Source organism: Danio rerio, chromosome 19 (genome assembly GCF_052040795.2).
Source record: "Danio rerio strain M-AB ecotype USA chromosome 19, GRCz13ab, whole genome shotgun sequence".
In the NCBI taxonomy this organism is placed as follows: Eukaryota; Metazoa; Chordata; class Actinopteri; order Cypriniformes; family Danionidae; genus Danio; species Danio rerio.
In genome coordinates, this window is record NC_141039.2 from 36,280,001 (window position 1) to 36,297,500 (window position 17,500).

At 36.5% G+C, this 17,500-nt stretch overlaps 4 long non-coding RNA genes and 1 pseudogene across 11 annotated transcripts in view; 3 read left to right on the top strand and 2 right to left on the bottom strand.

The window, feature by feature from the left end:
• Positions 1 to 608, top strand: part of LOC148679798 (uncharacterized) — a 4,470-nt pseudogene extending 3,862 nt beyond the window's left edge. The window contains exon 1 of the transcript XR_015945362.1: positions 1 to 608. This exon is cut by the window's left edge and continues 3,862 nt beyond it. The product of XR_015945362.1 is annotated as an uncharacterized LOC148679798 (transcript).
• LOC141379150 (uncharacterized) overlaps positions 1 to 16,444 on the bottom strand; it is a 21,519-nt gene extending 5,075 nt beyond the window's left edge. The window contains exons 1-4 of one of the 7 annotated variants that reach the window (XR_015517007.1): positions 16,327 to 16,406; positions 11,868 to 11,911; positions 7,360 to 7,493; positions 730 to 889 (exon numbers count right to left, since the gene is read on the bottom strand). This is a non-coding gene — a long non-coding RNA (uncharacterized LOC141379150). Of the gene's footprint in view, positions 1 to 729; positions 890 to 6,003; positions 7,276 to 7,359; positions 7,494 to 11,867; positions 12,057 to 16,326 lie in introns of those variants that run through there. The other 6 variants (XR_015517004.1, XR_015517006.1, XR_015517008.1 and 3 more) reach the window with 6 other exon arrangements.
• On the top strand, positions 7,188 to 16,836 carry LOC147832608 (uncharacterized). The gene is made up of 3 exons (XR_015517017.1): positions 7,188 to 10,599; positions 10,704 to 12,219; positions 15,602 to 16,836. It is a non-coding gene; the product is annotated as an uncharacterized LOC147832608 (long non-coding RNA).
• Positions 12,748 to 14,140, top strand: LOC147839603 (uncharacterized). Its single transcript, XR_015517014.1, has 2 exons — positions 12,748 to 13,482; positions 13,807 to 14,140. It is a non-coding gene; the product is annotated as an uncharacterized LOC147839603 (long non-coding RNA).
• LOC147839604 (uncharacterized) lies at positions 13,758 to 14,675 on the bottom strand. The gene is made up of 2 exons (XR_015516994.1): positions 14,194 to 14,675; positions 13,758 to 14,086 (listed from the first exon to the last, which is right to left on the bottom strand). It is a non-coding gene; the product is annotated as an uncharacterized LOC147839604 (long non-coding RNA).
• Positions 16,837 to 17,500: the final 664 nt, after the last annotated feature.

Sequence of the window (17,500 nt, forward strand, 5' to 3'; positions counted from 1 at the left end):
GAAACGATAACCAGTTCTTCATAATCCAATAATGTAACAATATAACATCATTTTAAAACTCAAATAGAGATGCAATACAGCTCTTACAATTTCAAGTTATCACCTCAGAATTTTGTTTACATATTGTAAATATAATATCCTGATAATACATGTAATAAACCCATAATAACACATATCTTTGATAATAAAACATTCATATCTCAGCAAGATCCGTCGTGTTTTTGGGTCTCCTAGAAACACTTCTATTGTGTTAAGTGGATATTTCCAAGTGTTTCTTCCAACCCGGGCTCATTGTGGAAACGTAGTTTCTGGAGACCGCGGAATATGTCCCGGCGGGTACGTATGGCTCCAGTTTTTGTTTTCGCGAATCCACGAGAGGCCGCTGTTGTGCGCTTTTTCGCACTTCAGACGCCTCTCGCGAGTGCAGTTCCCGCCCGCGCTGTTCTCGTGTGAACCCACCGGAGGCCGCTGTCCGACTGACCGGATGATTGACTGCGCGACCGGCCAATCGGCCGACCTGCCCTGCTCCTTCCCCGAACCCAACCAATTTTACCAATCGACCCGCCCGCCCGCTCGCTTCCCTAAACCCGAGCAACAGTTTGCAAAAGCCGTCCAAAAAAAAAAAAAAAGCCCCGATTTTTTTTTCTACCGCGTTTTCGGATTTCACCGCGTTCTCACCCTGTCATGAAACTCGTTCACTTAATTTTTGGGATTCTGTTTTTGTCTTACCTGATTGCTGGAACCGCTCTTCCCCGGACTCGAAATTGGTCACCGTGGTCGACTCCTCTCTGCATTCCGCTGTCTCCAGAAACGTCCGCAGGACTACGTTTTTAGAATGAGCTTGGGTTGGTTTCTTCCATTGTGTTGTGACCAATTTGCAAGACGTGTGCTGTCAAATTGAGAAAGATTATTTCTTTATTTGATGGTGTTTTTTTGTAATTGGATGTGCTTTTAAGCTCTCTCCGCCACCTTATTTTATATTTGAAAATCATGGATTTGTTCACTGAATGTCCTCCTGTGTCACTATATAATAAGACTTTCTGAATTTTATATTTAGCCTCTTTGAATTACTCACACTTGTGTTGCTCAAATCTGAAAAGGAGATGTTTTAAAAAATGCACCCACTGCTTTTTTCTATACACCAGCAATAAATGCGATTCAAAAGTGAAGTCTTTTTAAAATCTGCTGTTTCTTAAGGAGCATAACTAAATGTTTTTTAAAGCTTTTGATAGCCTGGAAATGTAATCGTTTCGAATATCAGCAGGAGAGAATGATGTGGGTTATTAAAAAAAGATCTCTACTCCATTTGCCTCGACGATAGCTGTCTCTTGTCAGCCTTCTGGCGCACTAAAAAAGACTAAAGCACGAGAGAAAATGGGAAGAATGACTGGATGTCCTTGACAAAGCGCTGAGCATTTGAGATGTGTGGGTGAGTCTCCTTTAAAGCGTTCAGCTGTGACACGACGCACAGACTGAGAGTTTTATTGCTACCTCTGCAAGCTGAAACAGAGCTCGGGAGTCAGACACAAACATCGCCTCTGTGGGGCTTATGTCTATGATGGGACGAATAATGGCCAGTGATTTAGAACAACAACTCGCTATTGTGTGCTAAAATTTTGGCACACAAATTCGGCTGTAAAAGCCAGATGCTGTGAGTTTATAAAAGACAAAACAAAGGTCATAACAAACAGGCTTGCCAATATGCAGGTAAAACTGTGGGTGTCTGTGTTAGAAAATAGCAATACAGCATGTGAGTTGTTGACGTGACATTGCATTTTCACTGTCTTTGTGATTCAAATATGAATATAATTAGCATTAACATCATTTAAAATGGAGCAAGTGGTTTAACAAAATTATTTTGTCGTCCATGAACCTCTTGTTCTAAAAACTGCCGTAATTATTATTTTTTTTTTTAATTTTTGAAATTTTTTAGACAAATCTGGGGTGATACAGTGGCTCAGTGGCTAGCACTGTCGCCTCACAGCAAGAAGGTCGATAGCTCGAGTCCCAGCTGAAAATAAATGACAGGAAACAATATTTCAACTCCATGTGATCAAAAAAGAGTTATATTTAATAAAAGTTGCATTATTTTAAAAAGTTGCCATGGTAAAAAAGGATTTATTTCATAAAACTATGCAAAAGAATGTTTTTTAAAGCAATATATAAGTAAATTTCACATTTCAAGAGCCCCTATTTTGCATTAAAAAAGGTCATATTTTGGTTTTAGAAAAGGGAAAGCGGGTTCACATTTTACCGGAACTGGAACTAAATATTTGGTGATGTACCGTATCAAAGTCAATGCGATCAAACAAAAGATCCGAACCAACTCGATTTGTATATTCGACTCAGAGTCGACTTATTTGTTTAAGAATCAATAATTTTAAACGAGGTGCACTTTTAGACTTAAACCTCAGCTGGATGTTTTATGGAAGGTTATTTTCAAAAACCTATAATAGGGGCTCTTTCAAGAGTTCACACTTAGCTGATGATTGATTATAAGCAAGTTTGGCATGCTGTCTGTCCCGGGAGAAAGCCCTGAGCTCAAAAGGTCCTTGAGCCCTGGGCTCTCTCCCGTTTGCAGGGTGAGAGGGGAGCTTTGATCTCAGGTAGATCTCAACAACTCCCTCCTTTTTGATAAGAGCTGATGACTAAAATAATTGCTATGAAGAGATATGCTGCAAGATGAAAGTTTGACTGTAGTGCTAAATTTAGATTGATCAATTTACTTGTAGTGCATGTTTTTCGAATGTGGGAACCCAGGGGAAACCCATGTGAGTGCAGAAAGAACATGCAAACTTTGCACAGAAATGACAGCCGTCCTGTTAGAGGACTAGACCTGGTGACGTTCTAGCTATGAGGCAACAGTGCTAACCACTGGGCTACCGTGCCGCCCTATGAACGAAAAGGTGGAAGAGTAGAGGTGGAAAAGGGGATTCTTCAAATCGAAGATGACTGTAGTGAGAAACCCTGGCTCTTTATAATGGGTTAGGAATCGTCTGATTGGTGGATCATAATGCAGAACCAGCCGTGTTCAATCATAATCATGTGATCCTCTCGAAATTAGTTTATAAATAAACTTAAATGATGCCTATGTGCAATATGGACTAGCTGAAATGATATGGAGTTAACTTGTTCACAAAGGTTTGACGGCAGAACCAATCCTTACTTTGTCTGCTTAACCAATCACATACTCCCTAAAACTTATTTAAGGCAGACCAGCCTTCTAGCACTGTTTTTCTCGTTCTTTCAGACCCACCCTCCCTCTTTGTCCATTCACAATCCTATAACCCTCTCTTCACTCCTAGGTTGTATCGGGGGGTCCAATAACTCTACCAAAATATTACAGAGATGGTACCCTCACTCTCTGGGCATCATTGTTTATTTAGCCCATGACGTGGACCCTTTTTCTTAGAATTCTTCACATATTTTAACTTTTTTAAACATTATGAAATTAAGTTCTGTTGTGCTTTAGTGAGACACCCCATTTATTGATGGCCAACAATCATGGAAAAAAAACAAAAACAAATTGTGATTGGTGACGGCTGGCTTCTCATCCAAAATTAGTAATAATCCAATCACACTAATCTAAGCTTACAACAAATAGACCGATTTCACCCTACTGTGCTATCTTCGGTTTTGGAAGCATCCTTCCTTCAACCCCATCTTCTTCTTTTCTTCTCTTTTCTAGGGGGAGCTCTTGAGACCTACCTGATCTCGGACCTCCTTACATGCTTATTGACTAGCCAGGAGTGTTAGGCTCAATAATCTTTGAGCTCAGGGTTCTCTACTGGGACAGCATGCCAAATCTCAAATCTGCTATTACCGCCAAGAATATCTAAGTGTGAACTCTTGAAATATATATATATATATATATATATATATATATATATATATATATATATATATATATATATATATATATATATATATATATATATATTTGATATATATTCATATATTTATTTAATTAATGGGTTTATCAATTTCATTGCAGTCGTGACACACCAACATAAATGGCCCAGTTCAGGCTCAGTTATGGGTTTTTAACTTAGCTGAGACTTTGCCCAGATATGGTCCATGTTTGGCCCTTGTCTGAATGCCAGACTTGGTCCAGTCATATACTGTAATTCATTGCAGCATGTGGGCCAAGCAAACCCTGATTGTTTGGTCCAAAGCTGGGCCAGAGATATTTTTCTATGTAGGTATTGGTATTTGCTATTTTCACGCTAGTTGTAGATTATTAAGAGTTGTTTTTCTTAATTTTTGCTATGTCAAACCATAGGTAATATTTAAAATACATTTCTGTAGTAATATAATATAATAAACCTGAAAACTAAGTTAGTCACCCCTCATATTTTCTCAATTCTCAGACTTAATAAATATATAATTTTAGTCTTTGAAAATTATTTTAAAAATGCATTTTTACTGCCTATTTGTCAACTACCCGTTTGCTGTTTATGTAATGAAGCTGTGACTTTGTGGTTCTAAATGTGTCAAACAGGGTTTCATATCTACTGATCGTTCCAGTTGTCATCATAAAATATTAAACCCACTCGCAGTGGAAAAGATGGTGGCAGGAAGTGCAGCGGAAACACATGGAGGTGAAACGGAGGACAGGGAACGCAGACAAGGTGACTCTATCTGTCCCAGTCTCTTTCAGACTGCTGACTAGATCTCTATTTCACTCTCTCTCTCTTCTCCATCATGGTTTATTCATTTCACACTCCAGGGCAGAGGAAAACACTTCTCTACTAAGCACTGTGTTAAGCAGTAAATATGCTTAGTGGGAAAAGTTTGGCTACATTTATTTTAATTGAAGAAAGTAGATGTTAGCCAGTGGATTGTAGAATATGCTGCTTTCTCTCCCCGTATTATCTGTAATTAGCTCTTCAGCATTATAATGCTCTTCTGTTATGTCATTATGCTCAAGACATGAATCAAATAGTGTGAGAGAGTGTTACCTTTTTGTTTCTTATACTTTCCAGCATATCTGATGGCAAGTCAATAGATCAGCGATAGGAAAGGGAAAAGCTGAATATCCCTGGTGATAGCATACTTTGTGGGACATAGAAAAATCACTTTCCAGAACATTCTCATTCACTGTTCCCTTGTGGTGAGATGATCAAACGCCTCCTACCTGAGAACCACTGAATCTGGATGCTGCAACACCAATACACACAACAGCAAACACGCAGCGAACGCATAGCAAACACTTACAATCATTTTATCAATGATGATCCATCCAGCACCGTATTTGTCAGAACATTTTTGTCTCACGTAAACTCACCGGTCTGATATTTGTGCGAGTGTTGGAGATGTTCGTTTGATGGCCAGCAGCCATGAAAGCACCTCAGCGTGCAGCCGCACTGAAGGATGTCATTGTACTCGCTTTTGATAAATGCGAGGGGGAGTGAGGCAAGGAACAATTCCAGCAGTGTTATCAGGAGCAAACAGGCAGAGTCACGGGGCCCCATCTGCAGGAGTGAGATCGCAGCCGTGTTGCTCTGCCTTCCTTCGCGAGCATGGAAAGACCGTGACTCATTCAGCTGGTGGAGGGATGGCTATTCTACAGAGCATCTCCTAGACTGCCATCTTATTTATTGATAAAGACAAGAGACTCTATTTAATCACACAACATCCTCTCTGTCCTTATCTTCAATCTGGAAATCTGATGGTTGTTTAAATGAATATGTAAAGATTTTTTTTTGCATAATTGTAGGTAAGATTTTTACAAGAATGTAATATTTAAAAAACACTCAGTTTGCTTCTTGATGGTTACTTGTGTTAGTTTGTAAAACTCATAGCAATTTCTGAGCGAAGATTGTATAATATATATATATATATATATATATATGTTTGCCCTATTAAACTAAATAAAGACAAAAGATTAACTAAACAAGACACAGGTGAGCATAATTAATGATCCTAAAAAAAAAATTAAAAAAAAAAGAACAACTAGAAACGGGAACAAATAAAACGGGTTTGTAAAATTCATAGCTATTTGGGTGAAAATTGTTTATACACCAAAAGAACACAACCAAACCAGTAATATATTTACAAGACCCACACACATAAATAGCTGTTTGCCCTATAAATTAAATAAAGGCAAAATATAAACTAAACAAGACGCAGGTGAGCATAATCAGTAATCCACATATCAACTACAAATGGGAACAAATAAATCGGGTCTGTGAAATTCATAGCTATTTCTGGACGAAAATTGTTTATACACCAAAAGAACACAACCAGTAATATTTTACAAGACCCACACACACACGTTTGTTTTGTGAAAAAGGGGTACATTACATAGGTTTTCTAATAATTTTATACTGTCCAAACTGTATATTGTATTGCCCTCACCCCACCCTACCCCTAAACCCAACCATCACAGGAGACTGAGTGCAGCTTTACTCTCTGAATAAACTCATTCTGTGTGATTTAGAAGCTTTTTGAGAAATAAGGATGTCAGCAATGTCCTCGTATTTCGCCTCCGTTTTGTAATACCTGTGTCATACCTATGTCACTATACAGATTTGTGTCCTGACATGTAACAAAAACACGTACACATGTACACACGCGCACACACACACACACACACACACACACACGCACACACACACACACACACACACACACACACACATACAAACACACACAAACATAGTTTGTTTGCCCTATTAAACTAAATTAAGGCAGAATATAAACTAAACAAGACTCAGGTAAGCATAAACAGTAATCGAAAAAACAACTAGAAATGGGAACAAATGAAACGGGTTTGTAAAATTCATAGCTATTTCTAGGCGAATATTGTTTATACACCAAAAGAACACAACCAGTCATATATACTTACAAGACCCACACAAATAGTTGTTTGCCCTATTAAACTAAATTAAGGCAAAATATAAACTAAACAAGAAACAGGTGAGCATAATCAGTAATCTAAAAAAAACAACTAGAAATGGGAACAAATGTATATACAGCATGTTAAACTGAGCAACTCTAGAGCCCTTTATAAACTAAGATGGCCTCCTTCATTCACAGAGGACTCTAGAATGGCTTCTTCTTAACGTCATGCTTCATTCCATCAGCATTTTCACCCTTTGTCTATAATTCAGCACAAACAAACAGTTCTGTCTGTTGCCAGGATGCGGAGTCCAGGTTTCTGAAGTATTTGATAGGGGTTTAGGGGGGTCAATGGCTGAGGCAAACACACTGAGAGGACTGCTTTTATAGTGGCCACTCTGTTTGTTCCCATCTAAGATCCTTTTGTGGTCTCTTTCACATGAAGTATTGAACTAATGTGCAATTTCTTCTCTGAAACAATAATTTGTGCAGACAAAAGCACGGAGGCTTACTCACAATGTTGCATAAGATGTTCAGCGGTACTCCAATCCTGGCTGTAGAATAACTGCATGGCACGCAGCCTCCCGTCGCCCTGGAGCATCTATGCCTGATGGAGATTAAGGATATCACTGCAACCTCAGTGACCCTTCCTTTAGAAGCAGAACACAGAACATTTACTCAGATTATCAAACACACAATACTTTCTCTAAATGAAAATAAAAAGAATTATGCAATGGATGTGTTGACTATTAATATGCAAATGACTGAGTGGGTGAATGTCTGCTCTGCTCCTTTGGGGAGTTCATATCAGAGACGTTCACCCCAACTGTGTCCTTCACCAAATAAGTGAGAATAATCGAAGTCGTCTGCATTGTTGTTCTTGGGGAGAAGGGGACAAACTTTGTTTACAAACACAATGTGAGAAAACAAGTAAATCTTCAATAAGTTTATCAGCTGGAGACAACATTTTGAAGTCTGGCTGTGATTTATTATGTTGTTAAATGTTCGCGGCCTTCTACTTTCCAGCGTATCTGATGGCAAGTCAACAGATCAGCGATAGGAAAGGGAAAAGCTGAATATCCCTGGTGATAGCATACATTGTGGGACATAGAAAAATCACTTTCCAGAACATTCTCATTCACTGTTCCCTTGTGGTGAGATGATCAAACGCCTCTTATCTCTATTTAGACGGCCATAATCCCTGGCCACATTAAAGAAACAGCTAGAAATCTCATCTTTTCCTTAAACGCTTACAGGGTTTGTTCACTCAAAAATGAACATTTCTATGGAATAAAATCACTGTCATAAAAATTTGCAGATATCTTCATTACATAATAGATCAATGGTCGATTTGGCTTTAAAAAAGGTTACTTAATCAACAAATGTCATGTTATAGTTAAACACCGTAACTGAGAAATTCTGCGCTCGCTGCCTGTAACGTTAACTTATTATGCTCACTATCCTCTGCCCATTCTTAATTTTGATTTTGTAAAATGTCCAAGAAACACAGCGAAAATGGACCTCATTGAGTTTAAACCTTTATTACAGCTCATGAGGACATATCTCAAAGAAGGAATAACAAAACTCTTACGTGAGACGGTATGTGGAAGCTCGAGTGCCCAGCAAGGGCACCGTTGTGATCGATGGCTCTTGCTTGTTTATTAATGCATGCGACAGCGGTGTTGTAATTTTGACAGTGGAGTGTCGCTTTTTATTTCGTACTCGTAATCAGGTCTTTATGTCTGTGTTAAAACTGTATTTCGCGTTTGTAAGGTACACCAATCGTAAATTTATCAGTTGTATACAAACAAACAACAAAAATGTTGTGTCTGTGTCTGTTCTAATCACAGATTTTGGAATTGTACCATTGTAAAATTACCAGTACGCTCTGTTTTCCTTTATGTTTTTATAATTTCAGATGCGTGAATTTTATTTACGCACGGATATTTATGACAGCGACTTTATTCCATACATTTCTACCATCATTTACTCATTCTTGACTTTTCTTGTTCTGAAGCAGTTTGAGTTTTTTGTTCTGTTGAATACAAAAGAAGGTATTTTAAATGATGTCAGAAACCTACAGTATAACCATTGATGTACACAAATACTATTGAAATGAATGATTTTCAATATTCTTTAAAATATCTTCGGTTGTGTTTAACAGAACAAAAAAGGAAAAATAATAATTTTGGGGTGAACTAACCCTTTAATTACTCGCCTTCCTTCAGAACACAAATTATGATATTTTAGATGAAACCCCAGAGCTCTCTAATCCTCCATAAACAGCAATGATTCCAAGATGATCAAAGTTAAAAAAGGAACTAAAAGCATTGTCAAAACGTAACAGCTGTCTTCAGTGGTATAACTGCAATAATACAAAGCTCCAAAAACACCTTTATGTGCCATAAAACCAGTAAAAATGACTTTCTTTGCCAATGTTTTGTTGCAATGTCATGTGTGTCTATGTTTATAGAGTCAGCAGTGCAACATGCAAGCATCATATTAACCATAAAACACATCCTAATCTTGCACAGAAGACATCTAAAATGTTTTAATTTGTGTTAAGATGAACAAAGATTTCAGGGGATTGAAACAACCTCAGCTTAGTCCCTTTTTTATTAGGCGTCACCACAGCGGAATGAACTGTCCATTATTCCGGCATATGTTTTACGCAGTGGATGCCCATCCAGCCACAAGTACTGGGAAATGAAACAACACGAGAGTGACAAATTAATACAAGAATTTTTATTCTTGGGTGAACTAACCTTTAACTGTTTATGGTTGTGATAATTGCACCATTTTATTAACATTTTAAAAGTAGTTGCAAATTTATGACATTAATATATATAATGCAAATAATGACATTATTCAGTCTTTTCTTCTCAGACGAGTCAGTAACTCTCAACTCTGATTGTTTTCCCTAAACACTGTATCTCATTTTAATGAATAGTGAGATATAAACTGTAAAGATATAAACATAAATTCACAACGGCCAGAAGATCAAAGCCATAATGGCAAGATTTACATTCAGAAAAAAACTAAATTGTTAGATGTAAATATTTCCCTTTCTCTCTGTTTTTCGCAGCATATGCGAAAACGGTGGCTCAGTGGTTAGCACTCTCGACTTGCCTCACAGTAAAAAGGTTGCTGGTCTTTTCCCATACTGTCCAAAAACATGCAGTATAGGTGAATTGAATAAACTAAATTGTCTATTGTGTATGTGTGTGAATGAGTGTGCATGGATGTTTTCCAGTACTGAGTTGCAGCTGGAAGGACATCCGCTGTGTAAAACATATGCTGGATTAGTCAATAGTATCTGAATGCAGCCTTTATGATGCAAGCTAAGATTGCATCACTCAGCAATGCAATGTCAGACACAATGCACTCAATGGAGTGAGTGACGTCACTGTGACAGGTAGAGTTAGGGATGGGGTAAGGTGAGCGCATTAAAAAGCACTGGTGCAGCTCAGATTGCACTGCACCAGGTTTGCATCCAGATTAGTTAGCGGGTCATTTCACTGTGGCCTTCCCTGATAAACAAAGGGACTGAGCCATAGGAAAATTAATATATTGGAAAATTACTTTATTGGAATTCTGAGTTCATCTCTCACAATTCTCACAGCCTTTTCTCAAAATTGCAAGCTTACATTTCTTAGGTTTCTGGGTTTATATCTTGCAATTCTGACCTTTTTCAGAATTGCAAAATAAAAGTCACACACAGCATTCTTCTGTTCTTTGATACCCCTTTTCTTACCTGTACTATTTTATTAAAAATTTTAAACTTATTATTATTATTAATGTTATTACAGACAGTCTCACCATTTTTCTTACCTGTATGAATTTCTTTCTTCAGTTAGCAGCAAATGGTATTGTATATGGATAATCAGTCAGTTAACTGATTTATTTACTTAGAATTACAAATTATGACATATATATAAAGTCAATGAGGATCATAAACCGCTTGGTTACCCACATTCTTCGAAAAACTAAAATACAATCTTTATTGTTCAACAGAAATGATGTTTGGAACAATTTAAGTTTCAAGCAAACGAATATGAATCTAATACATTCATTCTTCATTTGTATGTATATCTTGCATAAAGTTATCAGTTATCTCTGTTTTGCAGGTCTATACAGTAGACAATGTTTAGTATCTTGTTCTGGAGTGTGAGAATGTAATGTTGAGTTATGTCAAACTAAGGAATGTATTTTGAAGAATCTAAACAACAACAATCTACACGTACTTTGAAAACCCAGTTTTTAGTAATCATAATTTAACACATATTGTCAGTTGTAAAAACAATTGACATATGAGGGGGTTTGCGTTCATGACGACTTTGTTTTGTGATGGAACATTAAAGAACCTGCCCCACATTTCACAGGAATCATGCAAAACTACTGTAATCTAATAAGTTAATGACTTTAAAACTCTTGAAGTGTTACCAGTTTTGGATGTTTTAGGCATCAGACATTCAGTCAGCAGTCTGTCAGTGACGTCTGAATCTGAGCAATCCTGCTCCAAAACACTTGTCTGAAAGTTTCAAGATAATCTAAAGACCATGATAAGCCTAAATTAGGGTTACAAAATTAAATCTATGGTGCTCCAAAAATAAATTAGACGACACTGTAGGATATAATGTTGAAATGGGATGAATTTCACACAAGAACCACTAGGTGACAGCCTTCACTTCATCAAGCTGTTGTAGGAGAGCTGCTTTCTACAGACACATTGTATTTTCTGCTAATAAATTAGCTTAAATTGAAAACGTATGTTGACTTCCTGTAATAAAATTATTTTCAGTCTGGTATGATAAGGCGGCTGTCATCATTATGTTGTAGGTTGTGTTATGTGTGAAAGTTTATAAAGTTTGCCAAAGCACAGAATGTATGCACATAACATTTGATATAGATGATTGCAGGTTTCGTTGGTTGTACAGCACACTGCACAAACTCTGCACAGGCTTATTAGGTTTGTGCACTGAAGAAAAGCGGTAATGTAAGACACATACAATGTGTGCACCTACCTAGTAAAGGTTAAGGAGATCTTATCAACGAAATAGAACTCCTTCTTTTGCAACAAGTTTCCCCCAAGACAAAAAAAGAAGGAAAAATCAATTGGTTTCGGCATTGAAAACACTGCAACACAGCAGACAAAATATCAACTGCTACAGGTTCTTGGCAAACATTATACTTCAAGATGCAATCCAAAAATCCTAAAATGAAAACAGAATAGGGGCTGGGTAGACAGTATATTTGCAGAACTACATATGAGGGGAAACATGGGACCACTTGAAAATTCAGAAAATATGATTTTGAATATAATGTAGGCCTTAATATTAGTTTGTTTTCTATTAAGGAAAGATTTATATGTGATATGTGGGATTTTATGGAAGTTTTTTCCTATCAAAATTAAAATGAAAATTCAAATGCTTAAAAGATCAAATGATAAATCAAATGCTCAAACTATAAATCAAATGCTCACACCGACATTGCAAATGATAAATCAAATCCTCAAACTGACTCTGCAAATGATAAATCAAATGCTCAAACGGACTTTGCAAATGGTGAATCAAATCCTCAAACCGACTCCTCAAATGATAAATCAAATCCTCAAACTGACATCGCAAATGATAAATCAAATCCTCAAACTGACATCGCAAATGGTGAATCAAATGCTCAAACTATAAATCAAATCCTTAAACCGACATTGCAAATGGTGAATCAAATGCTCAAACAACTCTGCAAATGGTGAATCAAATGCTCAAACGACTCCGCAAATGGTGAATCAAATGCTCAAACTGACATTGCAAATGGTGAATCAAATGCTCAAACAGACATCGCAAATGATAAATTAAATGCAAATGAGGTGTCAATCAACCAGCATAGGCGGAGCTTTAAGGCGGAAGAGTTTGTTGTTGACAACAACCGGTAGCGCTACGACTTTTTCAAGGCGTTCAGATTTGCGTGCACTATTCCACGTCGTATCCGTATAAACTCGTGAAAGAGAAAGCGAGAAATCTCCTACTGCTTCTGTCCACATTCGGAAGTGTTCATCAGATGGGTCCATCTATCACAGGAGGCCACGAAAAACCATGCGGCAAGATGATAAAAAAAGTTACATAACTGACGTTACAAGCGCAACTTTAAATAAATGGCAGGTTTATTAAATCTTAATTTAAAATAATATTTTATTACATAAGATATCCTTGTCAAATTTCACCTAATTTGTTGTTACCTTTATTGTGTAACATTTTTTATCCACATGTAGAACATGCTTAAAGTTAGTTTTCCAGTCTTGTTTGATTATATAATCATATATTCTTATATCAAAAGAAAATCTATTACATTTGTTCTCTTTTTGCTGTTTATGTTAATTGTTAAGATACAGCAATGTTTCCCTAAGCCTGTATGAAATTTTTATTTCTGCATAATAATGATTAATAATAATTGTTATTGATAACAATCCCATAATAATACAAATAAAATAGCAGGGACAGAAGCAATAACGCCTAATAGCATCAGTAACTTGATAACCCTACCTGATAGCCTTTCTAATGTTGGCACATTGGTACATCTGCACAAAGATGTCAGACAGCTGCTTGAAGATCTTCCTTTGGAGAAATTTTACACTTGAAAAATGTGAGTATTTACTCTAGACTGCAAAGCCCACCCCAACACTTACAAAAATAATAAATGCTGTTAACAAACACACACACACCACAGCTATGCATGAATAGTCACTAGACAAATGTAGGTGAGGTGAGTACATCTTAATTTTCAGTCAAAAAATGAAATAATGTAGTTATACATTATTGAAATTATTAATGTATTCATCAACAATTAAAGAAAATATGAATGTATAATTAAAAGAATTAATAATAGTAACCATGATAAATAAATACAAGTCAACAAGATACGAAACTAAGCTTTATTCAAACTTATTCAAACAATCATGTATTTCAGACAAAACCCCATGTTCTGCTGCATGCTGGACTTCACTTGTTTTTGCCATCACATCCCTCAGTGCTGCAGTCAGACTGGAACAGAGTTGTGAGGTGAGGCTGTCCATGCCTGAGAAACTGATTCATACTGAAGATGAAGAGACCACACCAGCATCTGGCTCAGATGAGGACACGCAGGCAGGTGGAGGGATGCAGGGTCTTGTCCACGGCACTACAGCATCTTCAACATTTACTTCATCAGCACACTGCTGTTCTTCATCATCATCACTGCACACACCAGTCTGAGGACATTTCAGATTATGCAAAGCTCTTAATAAAGAAGTCATTTAACAGCACACTTTTTGAGTTTCATTTGAGTTCTGAATTGGAAGTAATAACATGATCTTACTTCATGTTTTGAATTCAGGTTTTCTCTGTTTTCTTGCCTTGCAAGTCCTGCTCCAGCCCAGAAATGGCATATAAATCAACATTAAAGAAATTGTTGTAATAGCGGTTTGAAACAACAATATTTTGTTAAACAAATATGATGGTAGCATTTGTTCAGTCACTCTGCATCAGCTAACACACAAACATGTGTGCTTCCTTCTCTATAACAACCAGACAAGTCACGTTACCTCTGTGATTTGTGTGCTCAAAATTATTCTTTCATAAATCTATCACCAACTGAACAGAAGAAAACATTACTGTATTAATATTACATGTATCTCACATAAGCTGTGTTGACAAAAGTGCATTCTACATCAACACAAACAAATCACTCAGACGTCTGTTTAATGTTATAATTTGCTAATCTGCAATACCTCCTATATTTTTCTGTCAGACATTGAATAATCGTCTTTATGTAAATTAACGTTTGAAACGTCATGTGCTTACAGAAGTACATGATAATTTACAGCAAGATAAAATAAATATACTGTAAAGCATCTTTACACTTTCAGTAATTCTACAGTTCACTGTACAGTAGCTCAACTATTGCTATTTTACTGTAACTTAACTCAAGGAACCGTATTTCTTAATTACTTACATGTAAGATGTATAAATCTATCCAGTTTTCCACAATGTGACATAGCATCATCATCTTGCCGCATGGTTTTTCGTGGCCTCCTGTGATAGATGGACCCATCTGATGAACACTTCCGAATGTGGACAGAAGCAGTAGGAGATTTCTCGCTTTCTCTTTCACGAGTTTATACGGATACGACGTGGAATAGTGCACGCAAATCTGAACGCCTTGAAAAAGTCGTAGCGCTACCGGTTGTTGTCAACAACAAACTCTTCCGCCTTAAAGCTCCGCCTATGCTGGTTGATTGACACCTCATTTGCATTTAATTTATCATTTGCGATGTCTGTTTGAGCATTTGATTCACCATTTGCAATGTCAGTTTGAGCATTTGATTCACCATTTGCGGAGTCGTTTGAGCATTTGATTCACCATTTGCAGAGTTGTTTGAGCATTTGATTCACCATTTGCAATGTCGGTTTAAGGATTTGATTTATAGTTTGAGCATTTGATTCACCATTTGCGATGTCAGTTTGAGGATTTGATTTATCATTTGCGATGTCAGTTTGAGGATTTGATTTATCATTTGAGGAGTCGGTTTAAGGATTTGATTCACCATTTGCAAAGTCCGTTTGAGCATTTGATTTATCATTTGCAGAGTCAGTTTGAGGATTTGATTTATCATTTGCAATGTCGGTTTGAGCATTTGATTTATAGTTTGAGCATTTGATTTATCATTTGATCTTTTAAGCATTTGAATTTTCATTTTAATTTTGATAGGAAAAAACTTCCATAGGATTTTTTTATGCGCTATATGTGAATTGGGTAAGCTAAATTGTTTGTAGTGTATGTGTGTGTATGTAAGAGTTTATGGGTGTTTCCCAGTGTTGGGTTGTAGCTGTTAAGGCATCCGCTGCATAAAACATAGGCTAGATAAATAGGCGGTTCATTCCGCTGTTGCGACTATAAGAGAGACTAAGCCAAAAAGAAACTAAATGAATGAACAATGTATTTGAGCAATACATAATTTTAGTTTTGTTCTGCAAAATACCAATAACATTACTTACAAGAATTACTTACATAAAAACGTTATCAATTAGAGAGCAATGACAACTGGCTAAAGTATAAAATGGTAACGCATTTGCGTTAATTTTTAGACAACATAATACAAAAAAAATTCAACATTTTCTCTTTTCGTGATTTTCAATAATAACAGATGAAAACGTTATTTTGACCAATTGTCTTTTTTCTTTTTGAGAAAAAAGAAGCTCTAATTTAGGGGTGCTCAAACTCTGTCCTGCAGATTTTAGCTTCAACCGCAAATACACACTGCACCTGGACCAGCTAATCAAGCTCTATTCAAGGATACTAGAAACCAGCCAGGTGTGTTGAGGTAGGATCCTACAGTGCCGAATTTGGGCACCCTTGCACTAAATGCTCGTTTAAGATAGGCTACTTTAAGTCAGTCATATTTTAAATGACTCGCTGTGTTTTTTTTTTCTTTCTTTTATTAAATCTTACCTCACTCGCATATATCACTCTCTCGGTTTACTCGTTTAAACCGACGCTTCGTTTTGAAATTTTCATTCTGCTTCAGGGGTGTCAGTGAAGCGTAAGCTCCGCCTACTTTAATTTGATTGGCCATCTCAATAGTTAAAGGCGGAGGCAGTCTTTTTTATTGAATAACGACAAGAAATACAACGCAAGTCAAGTACAACAAATTTAAAGAAATATTCAAAGGCTAGGGGAGATATAAACAATGTCACATGAATACATTAAATGAGGCTTGTACAATTCACTCTGCTTCTCTGCTTTTTGATATTTTGAGGGTAATATGGACTCAATACAATGCTTCACTTCATTTTTAAATGCAATACAACTGTGATTTTTACCCTAAAAATTTCATATATGAGTATGAAATTTAGCCATTAAAATAAAGAAAAAAATATAAGAGTCTATTTGTCTCTAGAGTTTTCCAAAATTCTCAAATGAACAACTTCAATGTAAACTAATATTTTCCTCAATATTGACAAAAACAACATCAAAAAAAAAAAAAAAAAAAAAAACATAAAATACATTTCGGCAGAAAAATGATGCATAATTCCAAAATAAATGAACAGTGCTCTCAGGCCTCTTACAAGCTGAGGCAGTCAAGCCTAAAATGTAATTGTACTTTTTGTGACAACATGCAAGAATTTCAAATATAGAGAACAATTTTGCTCTTTCAACATTGAAGCTCAGGAATCATGAGTGATTCTAATGTTAATGTTGTTTTCTGTGTATTTCTTGCTCCAAAGCAAACTCTTGTTTCATCCGTAATTTTCATTATTCCTATTGGCTGTTGTGGAGAAATTAGTTCTTGATCACAGAGCAGCTCCGAAATGAAGGATTGTGTCTTTAAAGTCTGTCATGCTTGTCAAGCACCAGATGGAGTCCGGCACTAGCAGGACATGATGGGAAGGTCACACCAATTCTTTCTAAAGAAAATAAATGGGTGTGTAGCGTGTAAAGAAATGTCACGCTTTATTACAGACAAGGATCTTACAGTTGTCTTTAGTAATAGTACGGGCAAACTGTAGCCAATGAGAAGCACCAAGCTCTATTTACACACAATTCCTAACCTCACACTTCACATAAAATAAAGTGTTGCTTTTAATATGTGACAAAGAACCCCTTTCAATAAATACACTTTTGA